The sequence below is a fragment of the Phragmites australis genome, chromosome 6 (genome assembly GCF_958298935.1).
Source record: "Phragmites australis chromosome 6, lpPhrAust1.1, whole genome shotgun sequence".
NCBI lineage: Eukaryota > Viridiplantae > Streptophyta > Magnoliopsida > Poales > Poaceae > Phragmites > Phragmites australis.
This window is the reverse complement of record NC_084926.1, coordinates 34,928,564-34,946,534: the sequence shown is the minus strand read 5'-3', so window position 1 is coordinate 34,946,534 and position 17,971 is coordinate 34,928,564. Positions and strand designations below refer to the sequence as shown.

Below are 17,971 nucleotides of genomic sequence, written 5' to 3'. Positions count from 1 at the left end.
GGCAAAGGACGATATACACTCGGCAAAGGCTTTGCCGAGTGCTACACTCGGCAAAGGGCGCTCGGTAAAAAATTTGTCGGCAAAGACCTCTTTGCCGAGTGCACTTTATCGGGCACTCGGCAAAGGCTTTGCCGAGAGCCACGGTCAGGCACTCGGCAAAGGACTCCGCTTTGCCGAGCGCCAGTGAATCAAACACTCGGCAAAGAGGCCTCCGCTTTGCCGAGTGCCACCTGGAGGACACTCGGCAAACAGGCCATCTTTGCCGAGTGCCTTACCGTGGCTCTCGGCAAAGAGGAGGCCTCTTTGCCGAGTGCCTGACCGTGGCTCTCGGCAAAGCGGAGGCCTCTTTGCCGAGTGTCATGGCCATTGCACTCGGCAAAGTGACTGAAAACAGCCTTTTTTATTTGTTTTTGACATCCCATCCAAACAAACAGATATATATATATATAACAAACATCACCAACATCACATATATATCATCAACAGCACATACATATCACCAACACCACATATATATCACAAACATCACATGTCTCACAATATATAACAAATAAGTTCACAAGTAATCCAAGTGCTCCATCATCTACAACCATAATTGCAAATAGAAGTACCATTAACAACTACAAGTATCATCACCAAGATGGTCAATGAAACTGATTTGGTGAATGATTCGCTGAAGCATGAGGATCGTTCGATGCCGCCGATTGATTCTGCACAAAGGAGAAGAGATTGCATGTGTGAGACAAGATAAATATATACCATACATGAATAAAATTTTCATACTCCACTAGGTTTGACCGTAAGCATGAACATACAAACTAAAACATTTATACTCACAGGAGTAGAATAGTGAGGAGGTGGAGGTGCAGGTGGAGCGAATAGCGAAGGTGGCGGAGTCACACCCGTAGCGGCGCCAATGTACTGAAGAATCTCCACCATCCTCCGCTGCTCGGCCTCCATCGTCGCCTGCATTTGCTCCCGTATCCTCCTCTCTTGTTCCAGCTGGGCCTACAATATATTCACCCTAATGTTACAATAATGCAAAGGAAAGGTATGAAAAAACCAATGAACGACGAATAAACCAGAAATAACCTCGAGTGCCTCCACCCGGTGGTGTGAAGTGTCCTTCCGAGGTCGTATGGCCGGGCTCGTGCTCGTGCTGCTTGCTCGAATCTGGGAGAGACTGGGAGTAGCGGCCGAGTCGATTGCGCCGTCGCCAATCCAATATCGCCCATGCTTCTTGCCTCCTCCCACCCTCATGACGACTTCTCCATCAAGGTCCTCGGTGCTCGGATCGTACTCTGGCCCATGGACCTCCCTTGCCATCGATGTGTACTCACTAAGGCGGTTGTGGACGGTCGCATTGCTGTACGCCTCGGGCCCGTCCTCCGGGTTGTAGTCGACGTCGGACGTCGCCTTGCCCTTGTGGGCCATAGCAAATGCCTTGAAGATGGAGCAAGGCTGGCCACCATGTGACGCCGACTGCGAGAAAAACAGCAAGATGATTAGAAATCATGCAGAATTGAGCGTTAGAATAAATAAATGAATTCGCGTACCCATGTTTCTGCGTATCCGCTGAGGTTGCGGCTGCCTTGATGGTGTGCTACACCTGGCATCATCAAACGCCGCTCCCGGCACAAGTTGTGCGTCTCCTCCCACTCGCGTGTGCACCACTTGTCCACCATCTGTTCCCAGCACTGGGGATGCGCGGCGCACCAATAAGGAATCATCTACAGGCCATCAAGTACATGACATATCAGAAGATGAAATTAAGCGTACTTAATCTCAAAAGGAATCAGTATTAATGTTCTGTATTTACCTGCAGGTACTGGTCCCGGGTCAGCGTCATGGTTCTTGCGTCCCTTTTGGTGACCTTCGTTCCAACGACGGTCCCGTGGTAAGTTACGACGGCCTGGATGCGCGCCTCGTAATGCATGTCCACGACGAGTTTTTTGCAGCATTTGGTAGCCACCGCATCCGCCCTGGCCTCATGTCCGTCCTGGTATCTAAAGAAATCCTGCATACAAACACGATGTATCCATTCATTATTTCAAGAATGTCCAATAAATACGATGTATTGAGCAATGTAGTGCGAGGAAGACTTACCCACAGCTCTTGCTTCACCCGCTCCGCCTTGTTGTTGAATACCCTGTGGGCCCGATCTGCAGCATCGGGGGCGACGGCGTAGTGGTCAAACGAGTAGGCCGGCCCCGTCACTCCGGCGTACTCAACTAGGCCAGGGAAGTGCTCCTTGCACAGAAGACCGAGGATGCCATTGACTTGGCGTGTGTGAGCACCTCCACTCGCCACAATCGTCCAGTTCCTGCCCAAGTGATTAACAATCGTCTAATTTCTATTTTGATATTCAACATATCATATAAAGTAGTGATAACATCTAAAGTTACTTACTTTTCCCCCTCGGGTCGAATCAGCGGACGTCTCTCACGAGGTATCGGTCGCTGAGGGAGGCTCGCGGGACCTCGCAAGTAGACGCTGGACGAACTAGAGGAAGCGGAACCCCCTGCTGTCGCCTCCTCCAGCGCGTCCTCCTGCGCCTCCTCCTGCGCGTCCTCCTGCGCCTCCTCGGCGTCCTCCTGGGGCACCTGCTCCTCCTCCTCCTCCTCACGCGACGGGGCGGCAGGCGACGACTCCCTCCTGCGGCTGCTCCTCCTTGTCCTTCGGTACAAGGACGTTAGCTTCCTCATCCCACCGCCCACCATCTTTGTTCAATCACCTGCAATTAAAAAGAGTAAACCAATAAGCACAGATAAACAAGAAGTACTTAGAAAGAGATGCAAAATAAACAAAACGTAATTACAAAATAACATAGTATTACATGTATTAGAAATAATCTTCATGATCGGGATTAGCTGGATCATAAGTCTCATCATCACTATCAATCATGTCGAAATAATCAACACTATCCGAATGAGCAATGTTGCCATTGTCATTGTCTAAATGTAATCGCTCAAGCATTTGTAAGTCTTTCACATTTTGCACCTCATCTCCAACGTCCTCTTCAATAACCGTTTCATTGTCTACTTCCATTCCGATCGCTTCAGTTAAGTCTATCTCAAACCTCCCTTCTAGTCCCTCTTCTTGAAAGAACTCTCCGTCATATGTGTTTGGGTCTAAGTTGTAATCTTCATCGTTTGGGACAGGCACTTTACCGTGTGGCGATACCCTGTGCACAATATCCCAACCCTTAAGATGCCTTATGGTTTGACACGCATATGGGAGATAATAAACTTGCGTGGCCTGTTGGGCCACAATATAGACATCGTCTCCTGGTAAGACAGAATCCTGTCGAATTTTGACTAGCCCAAGATTACAATATGTCCGCCTCGTTACTTCAGGATCAAACCAATGGCATTTAAATATGACGGGATTAAAAGGTTTGGAACCATGAAACTTGAGTTCGTATATTTCTTCAATTCTTCCATAATACTCGACCTCATCAACGCCGGGCGTAAAAACTCCGGAACTTGTGGTTCTTCGATTGGGCCGACTCTGCTCGTAGCTTGTTGTGCGAAAGCGATATCCATTCACGTCATAACCAGAAAATGACCTGACCCTATAGGCAAAGCCATCGGCAACCTGTCTCAACTCGGCACACATAGACGCATCCCTCTGGCCCTGCAAGCTCAAGCAGGATACATCGTTATATTATTCGCACGTACGAGTAACTTGGAATGTCAAACTACGTACGAGCTAAATTAGACGGTACCTTCCGTTTGAACCAAGAAATGAAATCGGGCATTCCATTTCCCGCACCCTGTCTAAGAAGGGTATCTACCTGCTGCGGGGTAGGATCCCTTGATTGACGCCAGAATTCATGAAGAAATTTCCTGTACCAACGAGAAACAAGGGGGTTGGATGCAGAATAGTGATGGCGTATTTAACAAGTTCATTGAGAACTTACTGCATGTACGGTGCCACTTCGTCAAGGTTGGTCAACACGTATAGCATGATATGGCGCCACTCTTCATGATTCAAGGTCTTGGGGGTCGATGCACTTGCGCTTCCGAGTTGGCCTCGGAAAAGGCTGAGGTTCGATTCATTATCGCCAGCATTGTAACGAGGGGGTGGATTATGCACGCTAGGGAGGTGGTCACCATAGTATGTTGTTGTGAAGTTCGCCACCTCCTCCAGAATGTATGCCTCTGCAATGGAAGCCTCGATTTTGCATTTATTTCTACATTTCTTTCGAAGAACCTTTAGACATCTCTCGATTGGATAGCACCAACGGCCCTGCACGGGCCCCCCCATTCGTGCCTCGTACGGGAGGTGCAAAATCAAATGCTGCATCGGATTGAAGAAGCCGGGTGGAAAGATCTTCTCCAACTTACAGAGCAACACAGGTGCCATTCTTTCCAAGTCAGCAATCACGGTCCGAGATAACTCCTTGGCACAAAGCTGGCGAAAGAAATAGCTCAACTCTGCTAGCACTAGCCAGACATGCTCAGGGACATAGCCCCGAACCATCGCCGGAAGAAGCCGCTCAATCCATATGTGGTAGTCATGACTCTTCATCCCTAAGACTCGCATAGTAGATAAGTTCACTCCCCTCCTCAGATTAGCTGCATACCCATCAGGGAACATTAACGTCTGGATCCATTCTAGTACTTCCCTCCTTTGAGGCTTGCTCAAGACAAAATCGGCCTTAGGCCTTCTCCATGTCTTGCCGCGACTAGGAGGCTTCATATGTTGGTTTGGTCTATCGCATATCGTTGCCAGATCCACTCTAGCCTTAACGTTGTCCTTTGACTTGTCAGGAATGTCCATGATTGTTGCCCAAAGTGCCTCGGCAACATTCTTTTCAGTGTGCATTACATCAATGTTGTGTGGAAGGAGAAGGTCATCAAAATAGGGGAGCCGAGTCAAGCCCGACTTATGAGTCCACATATGTTGCTCACCATATCCCACAAAACCACCTTCTGGATTGACCACGAGACCATCTATCTGTTCACGAACCGTGGCACCAGTCATTATCGGTGGTGCAGGGTCTGTCACTACGACACCTTTCGTAAAGTTCTTGATGTCTCGTCTGAATGCATGGTCAAGAGGGAGGAATTGCCGATGTTTGTCGAACGATGAATACTTGCCACCCTTCTGCAACCAAATGAACCTCAGACCTTCCTTGCATACTGGGCATGGGAACTTCCCGTGAACACACCAGGCGCAGAATATCCCATACGCCAGGAAGTCATGCAGGGAGTAGTGGTACCAAACATGCATTTTGAAGTTTTTCTTTGTAGCTCGGTCGTACGTCCATACCCCTTCCTCCCAAGCACGGACCAATTCATCAATCACAGGCTCCATGAACACACCCATATTATTCCCCGGGTGTCCAGGAATTATCAACGACAAGAATACGTTCTGTCGTTGAAAGCATATGCCGGGGGGGAGATTGAGGGGGATAACGAACACGGGCCAACATGTGTATGGGGCAGCCATCATTCCATAAGGATTGAACCCATCTGTTGCCAGCGCAACACGTACATTACGAGCCTCTTTAGCTTTCTCATGATGAATGCCATCGAAGTGGGTCCATGCTTCACCATCGGATGCATGTACCATCCTGTCAGGATTGTATCGTTTGCCATTTTTGTGCCATGTCATCTGTTTCGCGGATTCCTCGGTCATGTATAGCCGTTGGATCCTTGGTATGAACGGAAGGTGCCGTAGGATTGTCACGGGAATGTCAAGCTGCCTCTTCTGGCCATCACCAGAATCTACCTCCAGGAACCTAGATGATTTACACTTTGGACAGTACTTTGCTTCCACGTATTCTTTCCTAAATAGGACGCACCCCTTCGGGCAAGCATGTATCTGCTCATACGGCATCTTAAGTGCACGAAGGAGTTTCTGTGACTCGTGCATGCTCTTTGGCAGAAGGTGACCCTCCGGAAGCAGGCTGCCAATAACTGTCAACATACCATCGAAGGCGTCTCGACTCAGGCTATACTGGGACTTCAACGCCATTATGCGTCCAATGGCATCCAGTTGAGAAACCTTTGTCTGGCCGTGAAGGGGTTTCTGTGCCGCGGCAAACATGTCGTAAAACGCCTTTGCGGTTGCCTCTGGCTCCTCCTCCGTACGTCCTTCAGCGAACTGTGCCTCGTGATAGTCATTTAACATGTTTGCTACCCCGGCCTCAGCATCATAATCCTCGACGCGTGGCCTCACCACCTCCTCTCTCGTACGATCGGCTTCACCATGGTAGACCCACCGGGTATAGTCTGCCGTAAATCCATTCTTCCAAAGATGTTCCCCCATTACCTTCTTCGTTTGTCTTTTCCTGTTTGCACATTTGCTGCAGGGACAGCAAATTTTACTCGCTCCTTTAGCAGCCACGCCAAATGCCCGTTCCAAAAAAGCATCGGTCTTGTCGATCCATTCATTGGTGACCTGACCCTGACTTGCGCGGCCCGTGTACATCCACTCACGGTCCTCCATCCTCTAACATATATAGCGGCGAGTAATATAAACATCAATTGCATCTACACGACGTTCCTACTATCTTATAGGTGAGGTTAGGTCCTAATCCCACACGAGGATCCGTAGATGAGGTTAGTTTCCATTCTCTACTCCTATTCGAGACAGAATTTCGGCAGCACCTCCCCGCTGTTCTCCAAATACACGTCCTGCTAGGGAGAGTGTGTATCCGGAGAACAACAGGGAGATGATGCCGAAACTCTATCTCCGATCGGAGCAGATCATGAAAACTAACCCCACCTACGCATCCGCGTGCTGTCCAAAAAACGTGGACAATTCGAAACAGATACGGTTTTAGATATGCAAATATCTGCATATTTCCAACCGTATCTCTTTCGAACGGGAGACGCCTAACTAGGTTACGTGATCTACAACATGATACGGAAAGATGGGTTATACCTAGGGTGGCAGTGGAGTCAGGCGACGTGGTGCAGGAAGTCTCGCAGCGCCAAGGAAGGCGATCGGGGTCGCCGAGGTACTCCGGCGCCGCTCCGACTGGCTCTTCTCTGCCAAAAAAGAAATATAAAACTGTTAATACAAAATTTCGGCAGCACCTCCCCTGCACGGTGAGGTTTCCAAAACCTGCAACAAAACCAACGGCACGATAGCCGACATGCACATATATATGAACGGCACGATGGCCGACATCCACAAGATTATATCCAACCGCATATATATAACAATATCACAACCACTCCTACGACTACTTTGACTACCACCACAACTACTTTACCACTACTACTACCGCAACCATTAGTAATACTACGACGACGACGGTATGGCATACCTAGTGATACGGAAACGTCGGGAACGTGACAACGACGACCGGAGCGCCTCCTCCTCCTCCTTCTTCTTCCTCCTTCCTCCTTCCTCCTCCTCCTTCTTCTCTTCCTCCTTCTTCCTCCTCCTCCTTCTCTCCCTCCTTCTTCCTCCTCTCCTTCCCTTCCTCCTTCTTCCTCCTCTCCTCCACCTCCTCTCTTTCCTCCTTCTTCTTCCTCCTTCTTCCTCCTCTCCTTCCCTTCCTCCTTCTTCCTCCTCTCCTCCTCCTCCTCTCTTTCTCCTCCTCCACCGGCGGCGCGTGGCGGCGGGCGCGGCGGCGCTGGCGCGGGCGCAGGGGCCGGCGGCGGCGGGCGCGGGCGGCGCGGGGGCCGGCGGCGCAGGGGCCGGCGGCTGCGGGCGCAGGTGCCGGCGGCGGCGGCGCAGGGGCCGGCGGCTGCGGGCGCAGGGGCCGGCGGCGGCGGCGCAGGGGCCGGCGGCGGCGGGCGCGGGCGGCGCTGGCGCGCTGGCGGGCGCGGCGGCAGGGGCCGGTGGCGGCGGGCGCGGGCGGCGCGGGCGCGCTGGCGGGCGCGGCGGCAGGGGCCGGCGGCGGCGGGCGCGGGAGCGGCGGGCGCGGGAGCGGGCGCGGGCGGCGGCGGCGGCGGGTGCGCGTGCGTGCGTGCGTGCGTGTGTGCGGGCTGGCTGGGCCGGGTACTTAAATCCCTGCTTTGCCGAGTGCCCCCGATCTGGCACTCGGCAAAGAGGGGTTTTTTAAAAACATGTGCAAATTCTTTGCCGAGTGCCCCCGATCTGGCACTCGGCAAAGAAAACCGGGATTTTTTTAAAAAAATTTCAGGGTCTTTACCGAGTGCCAGAATTCCGGCACTCGGCAAAGTCCCTCTTTACCGAGTGCCAGACATCTGGCACTCGGCAAAGATGGTCTTTGCCGAGTGTAATTTTTTAACACTCGGCAAACCCTAATTTTTTTCCCCCTTTTGGCCTCCAAATTTTTTCTACAGTCCTCATACAGTACCTGGTACTCCATGTTCCAATGTGGCACATTTCTCGGATTTTTTCTATATTTCTTTAATTCATTTCAATTAATTGAATTTTCTTGGATAATTCAAATTATAACTGCTAGTCATTCGAATAATGAAAAAAAATGAATGGAAAAATGATATTCATGTTATTTAGTATAATGTGAGGCCGTATCCAGGAACAGACAACCAATTTCGAATATCAAGGTCACGAAACATGACCACGAACTTGCGATCGAGTTGTTTTTAAATTGTATAAAAAGCAAACAAAGTCCGAAAATCTTGAAACTTGTCAAGATATCATGATATCATATGTGGAGGCTGTCATAAAAATTTGAGAAGATTTTAAGCAAGTTATCACGTACGATGCTTGCAAACCGAAGAATCTCCGAAGAAGTTGCTTAAAACCTTGCTGAGATTCTTCGGTTTGCAAGCATCGTACGTGATAACTTGCTTAAAACCTTCTCAAATTTTTATGACAGCCTCCACATATGATATCATGATATCTTGACAAGTTTCAAGATTTTCGGACTTTGTTTGCTTTTTATACAATTTAAAAACAACTCGATTGCAAGTTCGTGGTCATGTTTCGTGACCTTGATATTCGAAATTGGTGCTATGTTCCTGGATACGGTCTCACAATATACTAAATAACATGAATATCATTTTTCCATTCATTTTTTTTCATTATTCGAATGACTAGCAGTTATAATTTGAATTATCCAAGAAAATTCAATTAATTGAAATGAATTAAAGAAATATAGAAAAAGTCCGAGAAATGTGCCACATTGGAACATGGAGTACCAGGTACTGTATGAGGACCGTAGAAAAAATTTGGAGGCCAAAAGGGGGGAAAAAAAATTAGGGTTTGCCGAGTGTTAAAAAATTACACTCGGCAAAGACCCTCTTTGCCGAGAGCCAGATGTTTGCCGAGCGCTTGCTCTCTGGCACTCGGCAAAGATACTCCTTTGACGAGTGCCAGATGTTTGCCGAGTGCTTTACCTCTGGAACTCGGCAAAGACCCTCTTTGCCGAGTGTCCGATAAAAAGCACTCGGCAAAGTATGGGACACTCGGCAAAGACGCCGTCTCCGGTAGTGTCTCGCGCTCGGACGATGAAGATCAAAGTGCAGCTAGCCAACTACAAGAAAGGAGGATTATCAGCAACGGAGTACATCAACAAGATGAGGAACTACACCGACACGCTGGCCATGATTGGTCAACCTCTTCAAGATGATGAGTTCGCATCATATGTGCTCTCTGGACTAAATGAGTTCTACGACTCGCTGGTCAGCTCCATGACCATGCGGGTGGAACCGGTCTCCGTCAATGACCTCTTCGCTCACCTCTTGAGTCATGAGATGCGTCCGAAGTCCTATAATTCGGGGATCAAGGCTGAAGAACAACACAATATCAACTATGTGTCGCGCGGCCGAGGACGTGGCCGCAACAATCGAGGTGGTCGAAATCATGGTAGAGGTGTGCAAGGAACTTCGCAGCAAGGCAACACCTCGTGCAAGGACGTTGTTTGCCAACTCTGCCGCAAGCAAGGTCATGAGGTTGCCAAATGTTGGTGCCGCTTTGATCATGGCTTCAAGACCGATGATGAGCACACCGTCAACACAACATCTACACCAAGCTACTCCATCGATCCAAGCTGGTACGTAGATACTGGCGCAACTGATCATCTCACAAATGATCTTGAGAAGATGTCCGTCAAGGAGAAGTATCATGGAAAGGATCAGGTGATGACAGCTAGTGGGACATGTATGCGCATTCATCACATTGGCCATTCAACAATTCATACATCATCTCACCCATTGCATGTAAAAGATATCCTTCATGTCCCAACAATAAACAAAATCTTCTCTCAGTCCGAAAATTTACCCATGACAATGATGTATTCCTTGAGTTTCAGCCTAATTTTTCCCTTGTCAAGGATCAGGACACGAAGGAAATACTTCTTAGAGGGCAGTGTCAAAAGGGTCTTTACACCTTTGGTGGCTCCTCATCTGGCAAAGGCTCGTTCCACAGCACTAGAGTTCCCCTTGCTAGATGGCATTGTCAACTTGGTCATGCCTCTCCACAAATTGTCCAGAAGACTGTCAGCTCCTTTGGTCTTCCTTGTTTGTGGAGTCCAAATAAAAATAAGCACATCCGTGACGCTTGTCAACAAGCAAAAAGTCATCAGTTACCTTATTCGTTGTCCAATAATGTAGCATCACGACCCCTTGAACTGATTTTCTCCTATGTCTAGGGCCCTGCTCGTACCACAGTCGGTGGTGAGCAGTATTATGTCAGTTTTATTGATGCTTACAGTCATTTTACTTGGGCATACCTTCTAAAATTCAAATCAAACTTGTTTCGTATCTTTCTTCAGTTTCAAAAACACGTAGAGAGATTATTAGACAAAAAGATAATCTCAGTTCAAACCGATTGAGGAGGAGAGTATCAAAGGCTCAATGCGTTTTTTCGTGATATAGGCATCTGACACTGGGTTTCTTGCCTTCATACTCATCAGCATAATGGGTCTGCTAAGAGAAAACACAGGCACATTGTTGAAATGGGTTTGGCATTGCTCGCACATTCCTCTGTCCCTCTTAGATTTTGGGGGACGCCTTCACAACTGCTTGCTTCATCATCAATCGTCTACCAAGCCAAGTTATCAATTTTGCCACACCATTTGAGTTGTTCCTCGGTTCCAAACCAGACTATTCTCTACTCAAGACATTCAGTTGTGCTTGCTGGCCGAATTTACGCCCCTACAATGCTCCCAAACTTGAGTTCAGATCTAAACAATGTGTTTTCCTAGGGTATAGCAATCTCCACAAGGGATATAAATGTCTTCACATCTCATCTGGCCGAGTATATATTTCTTGTGATGTTATCTTTGATGAAGATGTCTTTCCTTTTGCTGAACGTATTGTTGGATCCTCTCCTCCCTTGGCTCTCGATGTTTCTGCTATTTTGCTTCCATCCATTCCGACTATGCATGGCCAATATGATGATGCCGCATCTGTCTCTGCTATTGGCACTAACCCTGATGCAGGTTCTCTGGCATTTGATGGCATCGCTCCTGCCAACTCTACACCTTCAGCCTCTCCTAGTGACACAGGGGTAACAACCGCCTCCTCTGTCACCTGTTGCTGAGGTTGCACAACCACCCGTGATGCTGTCACCTACACCAGCACTAGGGCATCATATATGCACTCGATTGAAGGACGATATCCGACAACCGAAGAAGCGCACATATGATACTATCGCCTTTCTGGCAACAACCACCACTGAGTCACTGAGTCATCGAGATGCACTACTGGAACCATGCTGGAAGTCTGCAATGGATGAAGAGTTTGGAGCTCTATTGAGGAATCAGACATGGACATTGGTACCTCCTCAGAGTGGTGTGAATGTCATCGATTGTAAGTGGGTATTCAAAATCAAGAAGAAAGCAGACAGGACAGTTGAAAGGTATAAAGCCTAGTTAGTAGCTAAAGGCTACAAGCAGAGATATGGGTATGATTATGCAGATACCTTCAGTCCAGTCATTAAACCCACTACAATTCGAGTGGTTTTGTCGTTGGCTATGATGAGAGGATGGGAGCTCAAGCAACTTGATATCCAGAATGCATTCTTGCATGGAACTCTTGAGGAGACAGTCTACATGAGGTAGCCTCTAGGGTATTAAAATGTTCGGCATCCATAATATTTGTGCAAATTGAACAAGGCTCTATATGGACTAAAACAAGCCCCAAGAGCTTGGTATTCAACACTAAGCACAAAGTTGCAGCAGTTGGGATTCTTAGCATCAAAAGCAGACACATTCTTGTTCATCTACAAAACCCGAGTGTTACAGTTTATGTTCTGGTTTACGTCGATGACATTATTGTGGTCAGTTCCTCAACTCAAGCTACTGCTGCTCTGGTCAAGCAACTTCGTGATGAGTTTGCAGTAAAAGATCTTGGAAATCTGCACTACTTTTTTTGGCATTGAGGTAATGCAGAAGAGAGAAGAATTAGTACTATCACAAAAGAAATATATTATAGAATTACTGCAGAGAGCAAATATGTTAAATTGTAAGCCGACTACAACTCCAATGGCCAGCTCTGAAGAACTCTCAAGAGATAGTGGAGAATGCCTGTCTTCTAAAGAGGCAACAAAATACCGAAGTATTGTGGGTGGCCTACAATATTTGATGATCACCCGGCCTGACATATCGTTTGCAGTAAACAAGGTGTGCCAGTTTATGTAATCACCTACGGGTGTGTTCACTGGATGGCAGTAAAATGGATCCTACGTTATCTGAAGCTTACTATGGTTGTCGAGCTAAAGTTCAGTAAGTCAAACTCTAAAATCATCAGTGCATTTTTAGACTCAGATTGGGCTGGTTCACTTGATGATTGTAGGTCCACATGAGGCTAATCATATTAGGTCTAAAACTTCATTGATCCCGTAGGATCTTCTAGGCTAGTGATCATGAACACCTAATTGCATTATGAAATCATGACTGACCAGATTGAAGATGGTTGTCGCAAACCACAAATCTAAGGGTCGCGAAGACCTCGTGCCTGCTCGGTGCAGGCATACATGAGATGGTTGTTGATGTAGATGTCGTGTGTGTAGCTCCTGAGTTTGTTTTGGCGAGGACGTCGATATTGGCAGTGTAGAGGTTGCCAACATAGATGGCCGGTGGCGGCGTTGGTCTTCAACCCACTGCAATGCTCCTTGATTGATAGGTTAATAGGGTGGCCTTCACCGTCAACTCACACTCTACATGAGAGGTTGAGACCCCTTCTAATAGCGTGCGTGGGTTGGAACCAAGCCTTGTCGGTGTTGGTTAGTGCCTCCCAATCATGGCACCCTCTAAGGACTCGGTCAAGGTTGGTTAGCCGAGATCACACTAACATTCTTTCACTTGATTGAAAGGCTAACAATATAAGCTCCAAACTCAACAAAATAACACACCAAGATATAGTATTACAGTAGTAAATATGACACTACTGAAACCTCAGCATCTATAGTGTACTACTGTATCTCGATAGGATAATCACTTATACTTATTTGGGAGATGGCTTATACACTTATGGTCCTTTTGTGTAGTTTGTTTTCATTTGTCATTATATGCACTTTAAAAAGGTGAAAACAAACTTTGTAGTTTCAGAATCAAAAGTTTGAGATCTCAATTTGTCCCGGTACTATAGGCTTCCATTAACATTATGCCATCAACATTTAAAGAGAAGCTTTTATTGAGGGAAACAGTAAGCTTGAACATAATAGTTAATACTTATAGGCTGAATCATCAAAGCATTAAACTTAATATTTATATCTGAACATCAATTATTTAACTCTGGATCCATCTTTCACAATGTCATGTGTTTGGCAACACCACTTGACATGTTGTTACTTGAAGCAAAATTGCACTCTTGCATAATAAATTCCGGGATAGAATCTTAAGACAAAAGAAAATTTTCTTATTCTTAAACCATAATAGTCTATTGTGGATTTCTTATTATCTAATAGCCTTATAACATACCACAAGTCAGCTTGTATCATTAATGACGCCTCAAGAGATTAGTTAGAGCAACTCCACAATATGGCTCCTCCTGCAAGGGTGAAGATTCAACTTGATATGGATTTCTTAATATCAACACACCTTGCAAATTTGGCACTTGAATAATGCACAACTTTATGGTTATGAGACTTCTCATATGTGAGCATGTAATCATTAGCACCCTGCCTATAATACAGAGTTGTCTTTAGTAGTTTTCCAATGGTCTAGTTCTGGATCAATATCTGCCAATTATCTTAGTTACAAACGTTAAATGAGGGCGCATACAAACTTAAGTATACATAATGTTCATGATAGCGGTAGTGAAAGAAAAACTTTTATCGCCCTCAATAATCGGAGTGAACTCCCTTAATATTGGACCTATCTTAGTGAATCTTAATTATCAAAATATGAGGGGCATCAACAAACAGCCTTAATACCCATAAGAGAAAAGAAATCTTTGGGTCTTAAACATTAATATCCCTATTGCTGATAGTTAGACAACATATTGTCTATATAAACAGCTAAGAGTTAAACTTACTCCCACTGTTTTAAGGTATTTTTATGTAAGAATTCGCAGACATGATTTGTATTCTATATTGTTATTCACCTATTAGTCGTACTACTTATTTTATAATATATCATATGGTACTAGCATCATAGATGGTGTTTTTTATTGAACCATGCAGCTTTATTGAACTATGGAGCTTGTAATATATTCTAAATTGTTATTCATCTATTTATTGAACCATGAAGCTTGGTATCATTGTCATGGGTCATGGTGGTCTTCCCAAGCTTCTTCAGCAGCGGTACGATGAGAACTATAGGGAAATGATGATTTTCACAGGGCAGCAAGTACCACGATTATATGTGCTTCTTAATTGCCATGATAATTTGATACTAACTTAGTACATATATTGGATACCTTTTACAGTTGCTTCCATTGCAAGCCCGGAGTGTCCACACGATTAAGGAGTTAGACCATCGATTCCATGAGGCACTCGCACGGGCAGGACTACTACCTTTCGCTCTCATGATGGACGAAGCTCCCATGGTGGGTGGTGCTAGGACACCTCTCCCGCTAATTGAGGAGCCACTGCTCACAGGGCTAGTCTACGGGTGGTGTCCTGAGACACACACATTCCATTTTCCTTTTGGCGATATGACAATAACACTGGGGGATATGGCCATGCTGACCGAGCTGCCAATCAGGGGCACCTCATTAGTAGTTTCGCGACTAATAAAGGAGCAGTGTATGGGTTTTACGTTGAGGGTAGATAATTATTTTTTATGTAATGCATTTTAAATGTTGTAGTGCTATTCAAGCTTCATTGACCATCTGCATCTTGTAGGTTTGGTGTGCAATATGACATGAAAAATGTTGGGATCTCCATGTCCTAGATTCGTGGGCTACCATAGTTCGGTCCATGCCGATTAGATGCGGACGAGGCTACAGTTATGCACACTATGAGGTTTACTTGTATGTCCTGCTAGGAGGCATCATGTTCTGCAACACGGAAGGCGATTATGTCGTCTCCCATATTGTATGGTTAGCGAGTCAACTTGCGTCACGTCCTTATGAGTCAACATCTGTTGGAGCAAGAGTTCGTCTTACCCCAACAAGTACGGCGAGAGTTTCTTCTAAGGAGGAGACTCAAGCTTGAAGACAAATTTTAAGAGGAAGGAACACCACGATGTATTGATTGTAGAAAAATGTATCACTCTGGGAGGAGTATAACAGCGTGACTTGGTGTGTTTTCACCTTTGTGTCTTTTTTTGTTGTCTTGCCCGTTCTCTCCTGCTGTGTCCCTTTGCCCAGAGGACCATGGCCTCCTATTTATAGGGCCATGCGTAGCTTGGTGTACAAGTTATCATAATGTATAAATATCTGGGATCTGACCAAATTACTGGGCCTTATCCTGGATAACTACCCTCTACCCTATCGGGAGATAAATATCCACCGTGGTAATTATCGTGGTGCCTACCCACTGAAGGAGGTGAGCTGGTCGCCGATTGCGGCCCGGCGCCGCACTATCAGCGGTGTCAGGATAGCCTCCATCACGCTGGGGTGTCAGAGTGACGTCCATTAGCCTAGGCCTTTAATGCCGGTCACTTCCTTACAGGCAAAGCACGACTGGTGCTTCCCTTTTGGTAGATCTTTCCTAATACCTACTGACTCACCCCGCTGCCTTCGGGAAGACGGCCCAATTAGCCCGAGGTGGGGGCCTCGGGAGGCATAGAACCGGGAGGTGAAGGCTTTGGGAAGCAGGGCCCCAGAGGCCCAGGACTTCGGGAGGCCGAAGCTTTGGAGGATCGAGGCTTCGTGAGGTCATGTTTTGGGAGGCTTCGGGAGGTCGAGCCGGTGGAGCCAAGGGAAGGCTTCGTAGGTACGAAGGAGTACCGTGAAGGGATCTGATGACATCAGAGATTGAGCTTTTAACAGAGGGTCCAGAGATCAAGGCTCCAGAGGGACCTGGATGGTGATCTTCAACTATTATCCTCAGGCTAGTTTATTTTCCCCCCAACAACATCTTACAGTTGGGGATCTGCTATGCTAGCTGCAAACTAAAGAGAATTGTGTGCTGCAACCCAGCGATCAAGGAAGAAAGGATCTGTTATAGGCTGCCTATACCTTTTACAACTATGGAGCTAGGAGTACCTCCTAGTTTGTCGGCCTTGGGTGCTCAAGAGCTAGTATCTAATCCCCATCTCCGATGGCATTGCAGGTAACATGAGGCTTACGATGGGGTATCGGTGGATTCATGCCAGGCTAAGATGGAGCTAGCAGCAAAACCATGGTCGCTACTCCTGGGTGATCAGTGATCTGGACATCCTCAGCACCGATCTCATGAGTGGGATCCATGGCGTATGGCACGAGTGGTCAAAATTGCGACTGGAGGGCTCATCGCGTCCTCTTGTTGGCATGACTCAAACTTATGGATAACCAGATGCTTCTTGTTATATATGAACAATGTATAAGTATATTCTCCTAAGCGTGTACAGAGGCAATTCGGGTACTGACAGGTGGTGCCACTACCTCCCCCACGAGACTCAGGACAGGCACATGAGTAAGTGTGTTATTGTAGGTAGCATTAGTACCTTACGTGATCCATGTTAACAAATTATAATTGTTTATGTCACGTATAGGAGGAGCACACAAGGGGCAGAGGCATGCAGGATTGGGCATCTGTGAATGCCAAGCATATACAGAAGTGGACGAAGTCAGCTGCTGTGGATGTCGTCGTTCTTGCTAGATAATACAATGGTGCCACGTACTGGGAGTAACTTTCATGGTACTGCTTGCGCACGCGTACCACTTGACTCAGCGGACTTGTAGAGCCAGCCCCTAGACCCTTCTCCAAGGATCGTGCCCACCTTCTTCATGTTGTGGTAAGTGATGCGGTACTTACAATAATTTTTATTGGTTAAACCTTTGTATTACTAACATGGCCCTCATCTTATACAGACCGAAGAGGCATACGAGATGCATATGCAGGCGGAGCAAGCTTGTGGGGAAGCAAGCGGGTCATCAACGTGGAGGGATTGGAACCCTCTCCGGGACTACATGAGGACGAGAGGGTCCCGCTTCATGTCCTCTATACATGGTCTAGGTGGTTGTGCCCTGCATTGGAAGGGGTATGACCTACCAGCCATAGACTCGTCCCATGCCTCCCATAGCATGTGCTCGTCCAGTGCCTATGATGAACCTGTTCGGGCACACTCGTGAGAGGCACCTTCGGTCTCGGAGCATCATGTGTCACGTTCCAGTGTTGAGGACAAGGAGTGTTGTTCTACTACCAACAAGGAACACTACAAGAGGATGTTCACACACTATATCAAGATGGCATACAACCAACAACGAAATAGGACGTGCTTGGACCGTGATCGCTCAAGATGACGACGACGACAACGACGATTTCATGTCACAACGACCCCTCCCCTCGAGGTCTCCATCTCCGAAGGACACTAATGACCCAGAAGATGATGGTGGATTTGCTATTACCCATCCTTACAACTTTTCATCACCACCTCGGAGACGACAACCATCTTGCCCTGATATCATTGACTGGCACAATGAGCATTCTTCCGCTATTTTGCATCAGTACTTACCACCACCATCTTGAGATGTTCTAGGTA

The 17,971-nt window shown here is 47.0% G+C and overlaps 1 long non-coding RNA gene across 1 annotated transcript; it reads right to left on the bottom strand.

Moving 5' to 3' along the window:
- Window positions 1–512: 512 nt before the first annotated feature.
- Window positions 513–1,223, bottom strand: LOC133920601 (uncharacterized). Its single transcript, XR_009910134.1, has 3 exons — window positions 1,093–1,223; window positions 838–1,008; window positions 513–710 (listed from the first exon to the last, which is right to left on the bottom strand). It is a non-coding gene; the product is annotated as an uncharacterized LOC133920601 (long non-coding RNA).
- Between the last annotated feature and the right edge of the window lie 16,748 nt (window positions 1,224–17,971).